The following is a 17,756-nucleotide window of genomic DNA, read 5'->3' as shown; positions in this document are numbered from 1 at the left end:
CTAGCTCCGTTTTCAGGGCTCCAGTGCGGCCAGATACGTTTTTCTCTTATCTTTTTCTAATGATGTGCCTAGCGATGTGCACATATCTTGATACTAGCACCTGCCCTCTCCCCAAATTACTTCCAGACAGCGGAAAACCCGGTGGAACGCACCGGATAGCGTCTGGAATGCACGGCCATTTTATTTTTTTAGTGAACTGCCGCGAATAGCCTATCACAGGGCACGGTGCTATCACATGGTGCGCCTAGTATTGAGACTAACAGGCACCCGTACCAGCTGAGTTAGATACAATTAGAGAACAGTGCTTTATAAGGAACAAGGGGAAACTGTGTCAGTGTATCCTGACCTTTGTGCTGTGAAGACGTCAATTGCTGTGTGTCTTGAGAAAGGCCACCTGGTGGCCGAAACGTAGACCTACACCCTTTTCTTTGACTGGTAATGTACCAATAAATTCTTCATGATGAGACGCTGGTGAGTGCCCTTATTGGATTTAACATATCCTACCCTGCTCTATATATATATATATATATAAAATGAGTTATGCCATGGTAGAATCCCCTATCCCTTATACACTTTATGCCACAGTATAATCACCTATACATGTGGCATAACATTAGAGCCCTTTTTACACATTATATCAGGTTAAGCAAGTAGATCCCCTCCACTTCATTCTTGGCCCCATCCACTCTGAAGAAAACAAGCCAAATCGGAGCTCACTCAGATCAGATTTGCAACTTTGCCTCAGACCCATCTCAGACAAAAATCGTTGGTGCTGCACCAAAGATCTGTCGGATCTGAAGCCGTCAGGAATCCATCATAGATCTGATCAGATGTATCTAAAGTGAATAAAGTGCAAGTTAGCCCTGGGACAGATTAGATTCCAGGGAAGCTCCCAGAGGAGTTCAATGAAAATGTGATAAAATGTGTAGCTTCAGATACTGTATGTCCTAAGTGGATGAGCACCTTTACTCTATCTCAAAATGCTATTAATACACAACAGTCACTGTACGACAGACCTGACTGCCATGGCTAGTGGAGTTGAGCTTCAAGTCCTAGCAGGCAGCCTCAGTAACTTAACAGTAACACAGCTGACCTAATGGCTCCTTGTGGGTTTGGGACTGAACTTTTGGGAGATGTGTCTCTCAGTCCCTGAAATACTTCAGGATATGAAGGGGGTAGGACAGAAGGTGTAAGCAGCTGCAATGCTGCCCATTGCAATATATTATAGTAGTTGTGTGTCTGGCAGAGAGGGAACCAGGCGTTGTACTGCTATCAGGGCCATCTTATTGGCATTGTGGGCCCTAGGCAAAGCAATCCACTGAGGCCCCTATTCAAGTTTAAAACAATCAGAACTTCCTGCAGTGTCTCTCCACCTGTCATCAAGCAATAAGCAGGCTTACGGCCATTAACTGTTTGGCTTCAGGCCTGTGGAGAATGTTTGCCAGTAGCTCTGATTTATGTAAGTCACAACCAATGCAGCCAGTCAGCAATCTCTATTAGCCTCACAAGAAACTCCATAGGCACCAGCAAACCCCTGCTCACAGACTCCTAGAATAGCAGCTGCCCAGTAAGCCCATGCATTAAGATGGCCCTGACTGATATTATACATTGAAACAAGAGGGATACAGCAGCTATTGGTGGGCCTGTGGCAATGCAGCACATAAACAGTAACATAGTGGGTCCCACTCACCGGGCAAATGCACTACTGAAGTTACTGTTCTGGGGTCCAGTGATGCCTAGTACTATGGTGTGACACAGTACTATAGTGTGCCCAATGCTGCCCATTACTATGTTGTGACAATGCTGCCCCTACTACATAGGCTGATCAGAGCTCATGGACCCAGCATCACTGCTGCCCCAGCTCAATTTAAACATTACCAGTTCATCAAAGTACAGATAGAGCCATCGTCATCTAGCCCTTTAATCAGAATCAGAATCACTTTATTGGCCATGTATACTCTCGTATACTAGGAATTTTTGTGGATACAGTGCAGCTTCAAGCATGGTACAAGAGGGATAACAGGGCATACATACATAGCATCAGTTGCACATACAAATGACAATTCACATGTTAGGATTTGCGAGGTTAGATAGAACAGTTAGGTGTTTGGATTAGCAGTATCTTACAGTACATTGTTCAATAGCTGAATAGCTATCGGGAAGAAGCTTTTTGACGTTCTTGATGACTTGGCAGGAATGGACCTGAAGCGTCTACCTGATGGGAGAATATCAAACAAGTTATGGCCAGGGTGGAGTTTGTCTGCCACGATCTTCCCAGGTCGCTTGTTGACCCTACTTAAGTATTGTTCCCTTACAGGGGGAGGTCCGTCCCAATAATCTTATCTGCTGTCCTCACACTCTTTGCAGTCTTCGTTTGTCAGATTCATTGGCCCCCTCCATACCAGATTGTAGTAGAGGAACATAGAACGGACTCCACGATAGCAGTGTAAAAGAGTTGCAGCAGCTCCTGCGGAATATTGAATTTTTTCAGTTGCCTCAGAAAGAACAGCCGCTGTTGGGCCTTTTTGACAATGGAAGTTATGTTGGGCTCCCAGCTGAGGTTGCAAGAGATTTTTGTCCCAAGGAATTTGAAGGTCTCTACCCATGACACCACTCTGTTGGAAATTACCAGTGGGACCTTGACATTTGGTTTTCTCCTGAAGTCTACTATCATCTCGACTGCTTTGATGGGGTTTTGGTCCAGGTCGTTTCTGCCGCACCACTGTGAAAGTCTGTCCACTTCCCGTCTGTATGCAGACTCATCTGCCTCCTTGATTAGGCCAATGATAGATTAAGGATTAAGTAAACCAGTACTGTCGGATTTAATCCTCTGCTAATCCCCTGCAGGGGATCCCAATCTTTGTTGAATCACGGCGCCCTAGAGTATCACAATTTTTTTTTTCATGGCACCCCTTGGCCAAAAAAATATATAATTATATTGGGTTTATATGTGATTCTTAGGGTCAGCTATGTGGTAAAGGGCAGGATTTGCTTCTGTTTGTACATATTTTATGATTGGCAGCCACCAGCACTGGTTTTGCTCATAAATAATTAACCATTAATATTTTGAGTTTGTCCTAGACCACCAACCCAGGGCACCCCTGCATGTGTCCCGAGGCACCCCAGGGAGCCACGGCACACAGTTTGGGAACCACTGCCCTGCTGTATTGTTCTATGTATTGTTTTGCAGCTGAGAAAAACAGGCCTTGGCTCACCATGGCTATCCAGAGAAGGCTAGCTGAAGAAGGATCCATCTGTATAGAAACATAGAAACATAGAATTTGACGGCAGATAAGAACCACTTGGCCCATCTAGTCTGCCCCTTTTTTTAAACATGTTACCTCAAACCATATTTGATCCTTATTTTTTTGTAAGGATATCAATATGCTTATCCCAAGCATGTTTAAATTGTACTACTGTATTTGCGTCTACCACCTCTGTTGGGAGGCTATTCCACTTATCTACTACTCTTTCTGTGAAAAAATTCTTCCTCGCATTTCCCCTGAATCTTCCTCCCTCTAGTTTCAGTGCATGTCCTCGTGTTCTGTTGCTCCTCTTCCTGTGAAGAATGTCTCCCACCTGTACCTTGTTAAAGCCCTTGATATATTTGAAAGTTTCTATCATGTCCCCCCTTTCCCTTCTCTGCTCTAAAGTATACATATTAAGATATTTTAGTCTTTCCTGGTACGTTTTGTGATGTAGGCCATGCACCATTTTAGTTGCTCTTCTTTGTACAGTCTCTAATGTATTTATATCCTTCTGGAGATATGGCCTCCAGAACTGAACACAATACTCTAGGTGAGGTCGTACCAATGACCTATACAGTGGCATTATTACTTCTTTCTTTCTACTGCTGATACCTCTCCCTATGCAACCAAGCATCTGACTTGCCTTCTTCATTGCTTTGTTACATTGCCTACCTGCTTTTAAGTCCCCTGAAATAGTGACACCTAGATCCATCTCTTCCTCAGTAGTTTCCATTATAGTGCCATTTATACTATATTGAGTCTTTGGATTTCTGAGACCCAAGTGCATGATTTTGCATTTTTTGGCATTAAACTGTAGTTGCCATTCTCTTGACCATTTGTCTAATCTGCCTAGATCCTCAATCATTTGTTTTACCCCTCCTGGTGTGTCTACCCTGTTGCATACCTTTGTGTCATCTGCAAAAAGGCACATTTTACCCTCAATTCCATTTGCAATATCACCAATTAAGATATTAAAAAGCACCGGTCCAAGTACAGATCCCTGGGGTACTCCACTTGTAACCTTTCCCTCCTTTGACTGTACTCCGTTTACTACAACTCTCTGTTTTCTGTCCTGCAACCACGCTCTTATCCATTCAACTATCTTAGAATCCAATCCCAAGCTTTCAAGTTTATTTAACAGTCTGCGATGTGGGACAGTGTCAAAAGCTTTACTAAAGTCTAGATAAGCTACATCTACAGCCCCACCTTGATCTATTACTTTAGTCACCCAGTCAAAAAAGTCAATAAGATTTGTTTGACATGATCTTCCCCCAGTAAACCCATGCTGTTTTGGATCCTGTAAATTGCTGGTTTTGAGATATTCTACAACTCTTTGCTTTAAGAGTGTTTCCATCAATTTCCCTACTACTGATGTAAGGCTCACTGGTCGATAGTTGCTTACCTCTTCCTTGCTTCCACTTTTGTGCAGTGGGACTACATTCGCTGTTTTCCAGTCCTCTGGGATTACTGCAGTAGCTAGTGACTGGTTGAATAATTCTGTTATTGGTTTTACCAGCTCCCCTTTAAGCTCTTTTAGTATCCTTGGATGTATCCCATCTGGCCCCATTGATTTATCCACTTTCAGTTTTGAGAGTTCTGTGAGGACTTTCTCCTCTGTAAATGTACTTGTCCCTCCCTCAGTTTTCTGACTATACTTGCAACTTAACTGTGGCCCCTTCCCCTCTCTTTCAGCAGTGAATACTGAGCAGAAATAATTATTAATATTATCTGCTATTACATTGTCCCCCTCAAGAAAACTTCCACTCTCTGTCTTCAGTCTAATTATTCCACTTTTTGTTTTTCTCCTTTCACTTATATACCTAAAAAAGTTTTCCCCCCTTTACCCACTGACTGGGCCATTTTCTCTTCAGCCTGTGCTTTTGCACATCTGATTACCTTCTTAGCCTCCTTCTGTCTAACAAGATACACCTCTTTGTCCTCATTCTTCTGCGTCTGCTTAAATTTCTTAAAGGCCAACTTTTTTGCTTTCACAATACTTGCTACTTCTTTTGCAAACCACAATGGCTTTCTTTTTCTTGTGTTTTTCCTAACTCTTTTGACACAAAGTTCTGTTGCTTTTAGAATTGCACTTTTTAATTTTTCCCACTTATCCTGCACTCCTTCCAAGTTCTTCCACTCTGCCAAAGAATCCCTTACAGAGTTTCCCATCTCTACAAAATCTGCCTTCCTAAAATCTAACACCTTTGTTTTTGTGTGCAATGAGTCAGTCTCTGTCTTTATTTTGAACCATACTGCTTGATGGTCACTGGATCCCAGATTTTCACCCACATTTATGTCAGATATTCTGTCACCATTTGTAAGTATTAAGTCTAATATTGCGTCCTTACGAGTGGGCTCCCTCACCAATTGCTGGAGGGATGCTCCTTGCAAGGAATTCAGCATGTCCCTACTTCTGGTGGAACTTGCAACAGGCAGCTCCCAGTTTACATCAGGTAGATTAAAGTCTCCCATGATTATCACCTCTCCTTTTAATGACATTTTATTGATGTCCTGCAATAGGCTCTTGTCTAGTTCCTCTTCCTGACCTGGTGGTCTGTAGATCACCCCTATACGAAGAATCACCTTCTCCCCTGTTTCTATGGTCACCCAAAGGGCCTCCGTTTTTTCTTCAATACTTTGTATTAAGGTAGTCTTTATATATTTTTTCACATATATTGCAACCCCTCCTCCAATTTTTCCCATTCTGTCCTTTCTAAATAAAGTATATCCTGGTATAGCTATGTCCCAGTCATGATTTTCATTGCACCATGTCTCTGTAATAGCCACAATATCCAGTTCATCCCTTGTCATTATTGCAATTAGTTCTGGGATTTTATTTCCTAAGCTCCTAGCATTTGCACACATAGCTCTTAAAGTTGTGTTTGTGCTTCTCCTGCTGCTAGCTATGTTTATCTTTCTGCCTATATCTATTCGGTTTTGATCGGCATTATCTTCTGTTGCAGTGGATAGGCTTTCTGTTCCATTTGCCTGCAGAGACAATACCTCTAGGTTGGGGGAGCAGATTTCTTCATTCTTATTTGGTTCACTGCCCCCTCTGCTAGTTTAAATAGTTGCTTATGAAGCTTCCAAACTTCTCACTTAATATTCTCGTTCCCCTTGAAGATGGGTGCAGGCCATCACTTTTATATAAGGCTCTGTCTTGCCAGGTAGCTTGACTTTGACCTAAATATCCAAATCTCTCCTCGTTGCACCAATTCCTTAGCCAAACATTGAAGTTTTTAATTCTCAGAGTTCTATCTTCCCCTTGGTGTACTGGCAATACTTCTGAAAAAGTTACAGTGGTTGCCACCTGTTTTAGAGCAGTTCCTAACTTTCTAAATTCATCTTTTACGGCCATGACTTCAGCATTAACCAGGTCATTTGTGCCAAGGTGGACGATGACATCCACCTCCCCATCTTTTCTTGCTGCCTTTACAATTCTTAGCATGCGTTCTTTATCTCTTGGAGCTGTGGCTCCAGGTAAGCACCTTACTTGTTTCTCTACTTTAGTATCATTTACCAGATTAACTCCTCTAATTATGGAATCTCCCAAAAGAAGTGCAGTCCTTTTTGGAGGTTAAATTTTCCTGGTCCTACAGTTAGAAGAGGTAGAAGTCCTCATATCTTCCTGTTCTTTATTGCCTATGTTGGTCATACATTCCAACCCTGCAAGAGCAGCATATGAGTTTTGCAGTGTGACCACTTGGGGAATGTGTCTGATGCCCTCTGTCAGTCTCTGCCTTTCAGAGCCCACAGCAGTCCAGGCAGAATGTCTTCTGGGGGCTCTCTGAGGCAGTGGTGGTTGCAAGGAGACAGACATCCTACGTAGCTCAGCATGCAGTTTAGCTATCTCCTCCTGCAGCAAAGAAAATTGTTTGCAGATTGGACAGCAGCCGAGTCTCCAGAATGTCTCCCTCAAAACAAATGCATTACATCCACTGCACTGCACCAGACCAAACATTGTATCAGATGTATGGTAATAACAATAATAATATGTTTTGGCTTTTGTGTTCAAACTCACCTTTTTCTGTATTCTAACTCACCTGCTTCTGTTTCCAACTCACAAGTCACTTAAATATTCAAGCTTCACTTTAGTATGCAAGCTTCTCTCTCAATGAGCAAGCTCTAATGAGTCTTGTCTCTACTTAAATAGTATGTCAGGCACCTGTTTACCCTCAGCTCCTCCCCCTAATCTCTCTTCACACCTAGATTAAGCTCCTCCTCTTAGTATCTGTTCACACCTAGTAACAATACACTATACAGATACAGGCACAACCAAAATCACACTCAGATTTCTCCCTCAAAATTACAGTCTCTATATAGATAGACAGATAAAGAATACAAGACAGACAGAATGCAAGATAACTCACCTGCTTCTGTTTCCAACTCACAAGTCACTTAAATATTCAAGCTTCACTTTAGTATGCAAGCTTCTCTCTCAATGAGCAAGCTCTAATGAGTCTTGTCTCTACTTAAATAGTATGTCAGGCACCTGTTTACCCTCAGCTCCTCCCCCTAATCTCTCTTCACACCTAGATTAAGCTCCTCCTCTTAGTATCTGTTCACACCTAGTAACAATACACTGCTTCTGTTTCCAACTCACAAGTCACTTAAATATTCAAGCTTCACTTTAGTATGCAAGCTTCTCTCTCAATGAGCAAGCTCTAAGCTGTATGTACAGTATTTTATAGATTACTCACAAACTGGTCATTAGTGGGAATGGTAAAGCACAAGCAGAGCTCAAAGACTCTATAATCTGAATATTGCGCATCTTAAAATTTACATGCTATAAAAAACTCAATTTGTGAACAGTTCAATTTGTGAAGACAACATTGCAAAAATTTAAGAAATGAGCATTGTGTCCTATAAATGTATGTTTTATTACATGAAAATATATCTGTCATTTACATTGGTGGAGGCATTCATTTTGTGGGCGGAACCAATATTCAGTCTAACGTAACAGTAAAGGGACTCATACCTCAGCTATGCTATTAATGACATGATTGCATACTTATGAATATAGACTTGTCCCAAAAAATAGTGTTCTCCATTGTGCAGTGCAGGTTTATTTACTAAGATGAGAGTTCTATTGAAGATGTGATGTTTCTGTGGGCAACCAACCAGAATCTACTCCCATCTTCAATAGAACTCCCATCTACTGTAAGTAAATAAACTCCTAAAACTTCAGGTTTCAGATGCTATTCCATGCTAGAGCACAGATATATATAACTAACTGAGATACAAAGTATGTCCACATGTGCTAAATTATGTCTATGCTTAAAACTTAGGGGGTTATTCTGGTTCACTCCTGGCAAATTCCTTCTTAGATGGACAAAACCATGGGTACTGCAGGGGGGCAGATGTAAAATGTGCAGAGAGAATTAGATTTGGGTGGGTTATTTTGCTTCTGCGCAGGGAAAATACTGACTGCTTTATTTTTACACTGCAATATAGATCTAACTTTGAAGTAAAACCCCACCCAAATCTAACTCTCTCTGCACATTTTACATTCTGCCCCCCCTGCAGCGCACATGGTTTTGTCCATCTAAGAAGGAATTTGACAGAAGGAGTGAACCAGAATAACCGCCTTAGTCTGTTGAGGACCGTGGTTGGGAACCGCTGAAGTAGAGAATAGGAGCATTCTACTATGTCCACCATGGATGTGCTCCACTGAAGTATAAAAGTCAACATCATGTCCGAGAAGACATCAAAACTTAAAATCTCAACTTCTACAGAACGAATCGAGAAACACTCGTTACACCCTTACACAATAGCTAGGGAATTTTGGCTTAATAACCAGTCAAAATGAGTTCCAGTAAAAGTCCTGGTAGCATCAGCATATCAGCAGATAATTAGTGGTACTAACTGTATCATGCAGAAAAGTTAGCTATTTACTGTAGTCAAAGTAGCTCATAAATTCCAGAGACTGGAGGAAAGCCAGAGTCTGAGACTCTCCAGATGTCCTAATGTAAACAGATTCTCCATAAGGCGAATTTCCTCATTTACTATTGGCAAGAAAAGCATCTTAACTGCATCTAGTGCAATATTATCACCCCTTTAGATTCTGCCTTATTCAATTATTGTTAGCTACACTATATCGTTTCATCTGATCAGATAAATAAGCTGGCTCCTACAGACAGTATGGAAATCTGTTTTCGATGGGAAATCATTTGTAGAAATACCTCACCCAAAAACTTTTGAACTTTGTCCACTTGAGAACCTGAAAGAAATTGGACAATTTTTTATTATTTTTATACATCATTTATTTTTCTAGCACATATCTTGGTCTGAATCTCAATAACTTGGAATAAAGTAATCAATGATGTAATTCATCACTATATCAATTGTTATTAAATGTCTCAAAAAAGCATTCAAAAAATTACAGCAGCAAGCAATTAGTTACTTGGGCTTAAACTATTTTGGATTTCCAGCTGTCGCTCTTTAACTTGGAATAAATGTTTTGTTTTTTTTCCATTGTAGCCTCTTTAATACTTATTAGCATTCCAAAATGATATATTTCACATTTATCATTGCTGGGTTTCATAATACAGTGTGTAATACGACATCTGTAAATCATATAAATCTCTTTTCATAGACTAAGAAAGGAAAAATTAAAACTTACTGAAGAGGTGTATGAAGCTAAGGTTATATGGAGGTCCATTCTAGTTACACATGAGTGCAGCTGTGACAGTATTTCACTGATTTACAGGTGTATACATATGGTGTGATAGACAAATAGACATTGTACAGGCAGAACTTTTTTTAAAAAGCAAATATACATTTTGGTGCACATTGATGTAATAAACTTTTTAAAGAGACAGCGTCTGCTGTAAAACAAGGGGTGCAGTCTCAAAACTGTATACAATGAGGAGGCGTGGCCTGGCAGGCAAGGTGAATGGACATCTTTTCTGAAAGCTCCTGCCAGACATGCTAAAAAACAGAAGAAAAACTCTCCCTCTGACCTAACCAGAGCCCTCTACTACTGCACCGTGCCTCCTATCAAGCCACCGGCGACAGCGAGCCACTGCTGCGGAGCCGGAGAGCCCTTTTAAGGGATCTTGCAGGTTGCGGCCTAGGCCGCGTCAAGAAGCCGGGACCTCGATTTTTATCCCGACGAGACGTCGCGGCCGCCGGGACAGCTCCGGAGATCAGCTGACCGGCCGCCCGCTACGGGAGGATAGGGGAGAGACAGTGAGTTTCTTCCCCTTCACAGAAGCCACGCTGCAGCCCCGAGGTTGGCCGGAGACTGCCCGGAGCCGGGACACCTAATAAGGTGCGCCATCCGCTGAGTGCCATCACGGCAATTACCGGAGGCACCTCCACCCGCCGCCAACAGTGAGTAACCCCAGGGGACTGCCAGAGAGCTCCCCTCGGTCCCTCACACATCAAACTCTCCCTTACCCCGGAGTCACGGGTGGCCGCCATCTTGGATCCCCCAGACAGGCTCATATCTGGCACTCTGCTACCTGCTGCATCTCCCTCTCCCTGCAGCGCATTCACATAAAGACTCCATTAAGTGAAGAGTCACAACTGGGGGTCTCTGATAGAAGGCAGAGTATACCTGCCATCCAACCACAACAAGAGGTGCACATGCGACATTGTCCCCGCCACCCTCCAGAATACCTCACTCCCCCATCATACAGTAATTAGTAGAGACCTAATTGGCAACTACCACAATACAATTGCTGCCAAAGTACGCCCGATGCATGGAGGTGCCCTGAGGCTGTAACATAGATCACCCACACGCAGGATACTGCCCACCATGAGCGTGACAGGTGCCTGAAGATGTAATGCATGCCCAGGCCACGTAGGGGGGACCATGCGCAGAACCACCAAATGATGTAGCATTGGCTGGACAAGGGGCCACACATGAATGTACAGACCTTTTCCACATGACAAAGCGACGCCGTAATAAACCAACGGTGAAGACCCCAGTGAGACCGACACAAGCCCAGGCTTTCTGTTCCCTGTTCGGCACACCAGTCCCGGACCCCGACCCACCGCCGTCGGCAACCCCCCTACACGTTCCCAAGGAGCGAACCAGCGACCCCTCGACGATCTCTCCTCCACATCACAACAATTAAATCAGACATCAAACATGTGGCAAATAGAGTGGTCCTCCTGGAAGAACAGTGTGAGGATGCAGATTCCCAGCTCTCTGATCTACACGACCTGGTCTCGCACCAATCCAAGGCGCTGATAGAGATGGGCCGCAGACTGGACGACATAGACAACAGAGGGAGAAGAAATACCTTGAGGGTCCGGGGGGTCCCGGAGGAGGTTGTGTCCCCAAATATTAAAGCCGCCCTGACAAAAATATTCAACGACCTCTTAGATTCCGATCCAGAATACCAGATAGTCTTTGACAGAGCTCATCGAGCACTGCGACCAAGGGGTGCTACCTCGGAAAAGCCACGAGATATCATCTGCAGACTCCACTATTACCAGGAAAAAGAGGAAATCCTTAGAGCTGCTCGGCGCTCTCCAGATATCACTTTTAATGGCCACAGCATTCAAATATACCAGGATCTCTCCTGGTCGACTCTCCAACAGAGGCGTATGCTCCGCCCCATCACGGATGACCTCAAGAAACACAACATCAGATTTCGTTGGGGATTCCCACTAAGCATACAAGTCACCCACAAAGGAACATCCGTCAACCTCCAAGACCCCGAGGGAGTGGAAGACTTCTGCAAGACTCTGGGACTCTCTGCTCCCCTGCTACCCAACTGGCTCGACCCGGCTGAACTTTCTGCCCTACCCAGGCCAAGGAGGAACAATTGGCAGACGGTCCAGAGAGACAAGAGAAAATCCCCGACGAAGAAACAAGCTGTCGACCAGGCCGTTGGAGGGGAAGAGCTCCCGGGATCACAAACAAGGGCCTCTGCCGCTTCCGCCGATGACACGTAAATATGCCTCTCCCACTTGAGTGACTCTTGTGCTTCTGCACTCAAATACCTATTACAGTTTAATGTTTAATGTAAAATATTTTGGTATTAGAAAAGGTCCGGGAGATGATTGCTTCCCTTTAGTATTAGAGAAAGTATTGGAGATAATTACCTCGCCCAAAGATTATATTGGTAGAACAGGTAGGCGCCCAGCCACTCACTTAATGGGAGACATAGTTTGGATACGTCACCATTTATTACGTACATACTCCCAAACATAAGAGAGACCAAAAGGGGCCTCCCTAACGCCCATAGTTAAAGGTCCCGATTTAAGATTATTAAGTTAGTTTGGTTCATGTTCCGGCATCTTACATATCTCGATGTTTACTTGTTTTGAAGTTAAATCCGTGTGGTTCGCTTTGGTCCCCCCAGAACCCCCCCCCCCCCCCCCCGCTCTGCTGTACACTTGTAGAACATGGGACGCCAAAGGCCTCCCATGTCTAGAAATGCAGAGTTTCTCACTTAAATTGGAATATGATTACTGTTTATACACTATAGCATGTTCACCTACCCCTTTACTCCCCTCTGTGTTTCCCTTGTTCCTTCCACTGCCCCCCCCCCCTCCCCCACTGTCCCACGAGACATGGTCCACTGAATCCGAAACACCACAGCTACAGAAACAATGGCTAGTTTAAAAATTATATTTCTAAATGCTAAGGGACTTAATGTTCCCGAAAAGAGATCTAAACTCCTTCACTCAATGTACACGGAAAAAGCGGATGTGGTGTTCTTTCAAGAGACCCACTTCAAAAAAGGTTCGGTCCCAAAATTATCCTCCCGTCACTTCCCGACAGGCTATTTCAATGACTTTTCTGAGACCAAATCTAAGGGAGTGGCAATTCTATTCTCTAAAAACATCCATTTATCCGAAATATCGGAAACCCACATAGGAGACGGCAGGGGGATACTAGTGGAAGCCACCATTGCCAACCAAATTTTCACTTTTATTAACCTATATCTTCCGAACAAGGGACAGATACGCTTCCTCAGGGAAGCATTGGAGCTTGTCGTAGAATACGATAGAAGGGGTATTGGTAACGGGAGGAGACTTCAATTGGGCTATTGAACCTACTATTGACACAACAAATTCCCATACCAGTTCCTCTAATAGAGACCTACGACGATTTAGATCCATACTACACAACTTCCAATTAATCGACTCGTGGAGACTACTACACCCAAGGGACAGAGATTACACTTTTTATTCGCATCCACATAATTCGTATACACGAATAGATTACCTTTGCTTAAGCCATAGGTCATTAGATCTACTAGTAGACGCCTCAATTGGCCAGATTGTGGGATCGGACCATGCGCCTATTACTCTCACCCGACACTTCTAAACCCCCCGACACGCCACTGGAATTGGCGCTTTAACGAGCAATTTCTTAGAGATGACGAATGCAGAAACCAGATATCAGCAGCCATTGAAGACTATATAGTCACTAACACAACAGACGATGTATCACCAGTCGTTGTGTGGGAGGCACACAAATGTGTGCTACGAAGTAAATGCATCCAAATAGGCTCCTACCTTAAAAAGAAAAAAGCAGAATGTAGAGAGGCGCTCCTCACTAAAATAAAGGACCTTGAAACACGACATAAATCCTCCTTAACCCCAGATGTTTTCTTGGAACTTCAGGAAGCACGGATGTCCCTAAATAGCCTTTTAAATGAGAACACACGTAGGGCCTTCCGTAGATGCAGACATAAATTTCATAGATGGGGAAACAAACCTGGTAAACAATTAGCGAGGGCACTAAGGGCTCAGAGAGCCTTGACATACATTAAAAAAATGAAGGACTCCTCAGGTAGACTGCGCACTAAAAACACTCAGATAGCTGACATTTTCCACGAATACTACTCCACCCTTTACAACCTTTCTTCAGAAATACACACTAGACATGCATCAGCACACGAGTGAGACATTAAGGAATACCTGAGGGAAATCCAGTTCCCCACTCTCTTACCAGAATTAACATCAGCCCTCAATGACCCATTTACAGATATGGAGCTTGCATTGGCCCTAAAAACCACCCCATCAGGCAAGAGCCCTGGGCCTGACGGCTTCACAATTACATACTACAAAGCATTCCAAGACAAATTGCTACCCCTCCCATGCTCCTTTCGGCTGACGCCGAGAAGGCTTTCGACAGAGTGGACTGGAAATTCATGGAGTTGGCTTTGCGACACATGGGACTAGAAGGTCGGTTTCTACAAAAAATCCTCGCCCTATACAAATCACCCATGGCCCAAATAAGAATCAATGGACTCCTGTCCAAACCAGTCACCATTTCTAATGGGACGAGACAAGGATGCCCGCTGTCCCCCCTGATATATGTCATCTGCATGGAGGCTTTGGCCAGGGCGATTAGACGGAACCCAAATATCAGCGGTCTGTCGGTGGGAAAAATCAACCACAGACTGGCTTTGTTCGCGGACAACCTCCTGGCAATTATAACAAATCCAGTAGTCAGCCTCCCGAACCTTATGGCAGAGTTCTCTCGCTATGGGAAACTGTCCAACTTTAAAATAAATTATACGAAATCTACTGCTCTAAATATTTCATTGCCAAATGACACCAAGGAAGCACTGAGCTCCCAATTCCCCTTCCCCTGGAATCCTACTCATATCAAATACCTGGGCATTTCCATCCCGGCCTCCCTTAAGTCAACGGTATCCCTAAACTATACCCCCTTACTAAGGTCCATCCGCAGAGAAATTACACAATGGGCAACTCAAAGATTATCATGGCTGGGGAGGATGAACATCATAAAGATGAACGTCCTTCCTAGGTTCCTCTACCTATTTCAAACAGTTCCACTGAAACTGCCGGCTCAATACATAGGGGATGCCCAAAGGGCAATCAGCCGATTTGTGTGGGGAGGTAAAAGACCCAGATTTAAGCATTGCTATCTATACCATAGAAAAAACAAGGGAGGCCAACAGCTCCCTATGCTACTGGCATACTATCAGGCCTCAGTACTACATAGAGTGGTGGACTGGTCGAGAGCCGACACATGCTTTAAACAATGGGTCGATCTTGAAACGCATTCCTCAGCCCTGTGCCTTAAGGTAGTCCCGTGGCTCCAAAACATACCCCGCACTAGACACCCCACAGTTGAACCCACTCTGACACTCTTGAAAACTATTCGATACAGACTGGGCCTTTCTTCTCCTGACTCTCTTCTTCTCCCTTTTATCAATAACCCGGAATTTCCGCCGGGGGCATCTGGGAGATTAGCAACTAACTGGCAGCAAAAAGGTCTGACCAGGGTGATTCATTTATTGTCTGGAGGAAATGTCAAGTCTTTCTCGGACTTGATGTCAGAAAGGGAACTGCCTCACACAGACTCCTGGTTTTACTTCCAACTGCGCCACTATATTCACTCAAAAAGAACCGCCCTCGCCCTCAAAAAAGACCCTACCCCGTTTGAAGTGCTGTGCTCCCACACCTCGGACCCCACCCATGTGATCTCCACGATTTACAAGGTTGTTCTACACAGCCAATTTCCTGTTCTCCCTTCCTTTTGCAAGGCGTGGGATCAGGACCTTTCGCCTAAAGGTATAACTATAAACTGGAAGAAGCACTGTAGCAACATGGCACAGTGCTCCACAAGTCTTGAGGTGGTGGAGACACAGTATAAACTACTGACCAGATGGTATAGATGCCCTCCCCTAATTCACAAATTCTACCCGTCAGTCTCCCCTCTATGCTGGCGCTGTAACTCTCAAAGGGGCACCCTGATTCACATATGGTGGGACTGCCCTAAAATCACCCCTTTCTGGGACACAATAATCCAGCTATCCTCAGCCATTCTGGGATCCCAAACCCCTGACAAACCTGACTTCTGGCTACTCTCCCACACCAACATACCCATGGCGAAGTACAAGCAGTCATTAATAAAACACTTAAATAACGCAGCAAGGGCGGTGATCCCAGTCCACTGGAGGTCCACAGACCCCCCCCCCCACTATTTGGGAATGGTTCCAAAGAATAGATTTCTACTGTGCTATGGAGGACATTTACCATTCTGCCCTAGATAAACAATCTGACTACGCCGCCACATGGCTACCTTGGCTTGAGTTTAAATCAACAGCAACATACAAGGACCAGGCTCCATCTGCCCCACAGTAATCCCCGGCACAGCCCTAGAAGTATCCTGACAGAGCGACCAACATAGTTTGACCCAACGGATCCACTAGCATTGTTTCACCTGATCAGACTGACGATGGACATATACCTCTACCCCCCCCCTCCCCCATAGCTTTCCTCCCCCATGCACTCCCTTGTCTTGTCTCCCCCCCCCTTCCCCCCCCCCCCCCAGATACGTACTGTGGTTTGATTGAGATAGCAAGGGTTAATGACAAAAAAAAAAGAAGAAAGAGACCAGTTTGAACGACAATAATAGAATTGTTTATCACACATTTTGCTTTCTTGTATAAATCACATATTATAAATATACATTGATTTGTAATGATTTATGTTTCAACGTTGTCACAGTCAACCTATCCTTTGTATTGACACCACGACTGTCTGTATCACTGTTTACTTGAAAAACCCAAAATAAAGAATTTATAAAAAAAAAAACTGTATACAATACGGCATGGCCATACAATAAGAGGATACAAGGAGATACTTAGTGACAAGAAGATAGTAGGTGATTGAGGAGACAGGGAGATAGTGGGTAAAAGGAGAGGAACAGGTGACAGGGAGAAAGTGAGTGCCTGGAATGTCAGGGGTGACATGGAGATAGTGGGTATCTGGAGTGGCAGTGGTGACAGGGAGATAGTAGGTGCCTGGTGAGTCAGGGGTGACAGGGAGATAGTAGGTGCCTGGAGAGTCAGTAGTGACAGGGAGATAGTAGATGCCTGGAGAGTCAGGGGTGACATGGAGATAGTAGATGCATGGAGAGTCAGGGGTTAAAGGGGGATATTAGGTGCCTGGATAGTCAGGGGTGACATGGAGATAGTGGGTATCTGGAGTGTCAGGGGTGACATGGAGATAGTGGGTATCTGGAGTGTCAGGGGTGACAGGGAGATAGTGGGTGCCTGAAAAGGCAGGGGTGACAGAGAGATAGTAGGTGCCTGGATAGTCAGGGGTGACATGGATAGATAGTGGGTATATGGAGTGTCAGGGGTGACTGGGAGATAGTAGGTGCCTGAAAAGTCAGGGGTGACAGGGAGATAGTAGGTGCCTGAAAAGGCAGGGGTGACAGGGAGATAGTGGGTGCCTGGAGAGTCAGGGGTGACAGGGAGATAGTAGGTGCCTGAAGAGTCAGGGGTGAAAGGGAGATAGTAGATGCCTGGAGAGTCATGGGTGACAGGGAGCTAGTGGGTGTCTGGAGAGTCAGGGGGACAGGGAGATAGTGGGTGTCTGGAGAGTCAAGGTGACAGGGAGATAGTAGGTGCTTGGAGAGTCAGGGGTGACATGGAGATAGTAGGTGTCTGGAGAGTCAGGGGTGACAGGGATATAGTAGGTGCCTGGAGAGTCAGGGGTGACAGGGAGATAGTAGGAGCCTGGAGATTCAGGGGTTACATGGAGATAGTAGGTGCCTGG

General features: G+C 44.4%; 1 long non-coding RNA gene across 2 annotated transcripts in view; it reads right to left on the bottom strand.

Moving 5' to 3' along the window:
- The window catches only part of LOC146079630 (uncharacterized), a 197,641-nt gene extending 188,078 nt beyond the window's left edge, over positions 1–9,563 (bottom strand). For both annotated transcript variants that reach the window (XR_014474663.1, XR_014474662.1), the window contains exon 1: positions 9,436–9,563. This is a non-coding gene — a long non-coding RNA (uncharacterized LOC146079630). The remainder of the gene's footprint in view (positions 1–9,435) is intronic.
- Between the last annotated feature and the right edge of the window lie 8,193 nt (positions 9,564–17,756).

The sequence above is a fragment of the Crinia signifera genome, chromosome 5 (assembly GCF_055691185.1).
Source record: "Crinia signifera chromosome 5, ASM5569118v1, whole genome shotgun sequence".
Taxonomy (NCBI): domain Eukaryota; kingdom Metazoa; phylum Chordata; class Amphibia; order Anura; family Myobatrachidae; genus Crinia; species Crinia signifera.
This window is presented reverse-complemented; position numbering and strand designations above follow the sequence as displayed.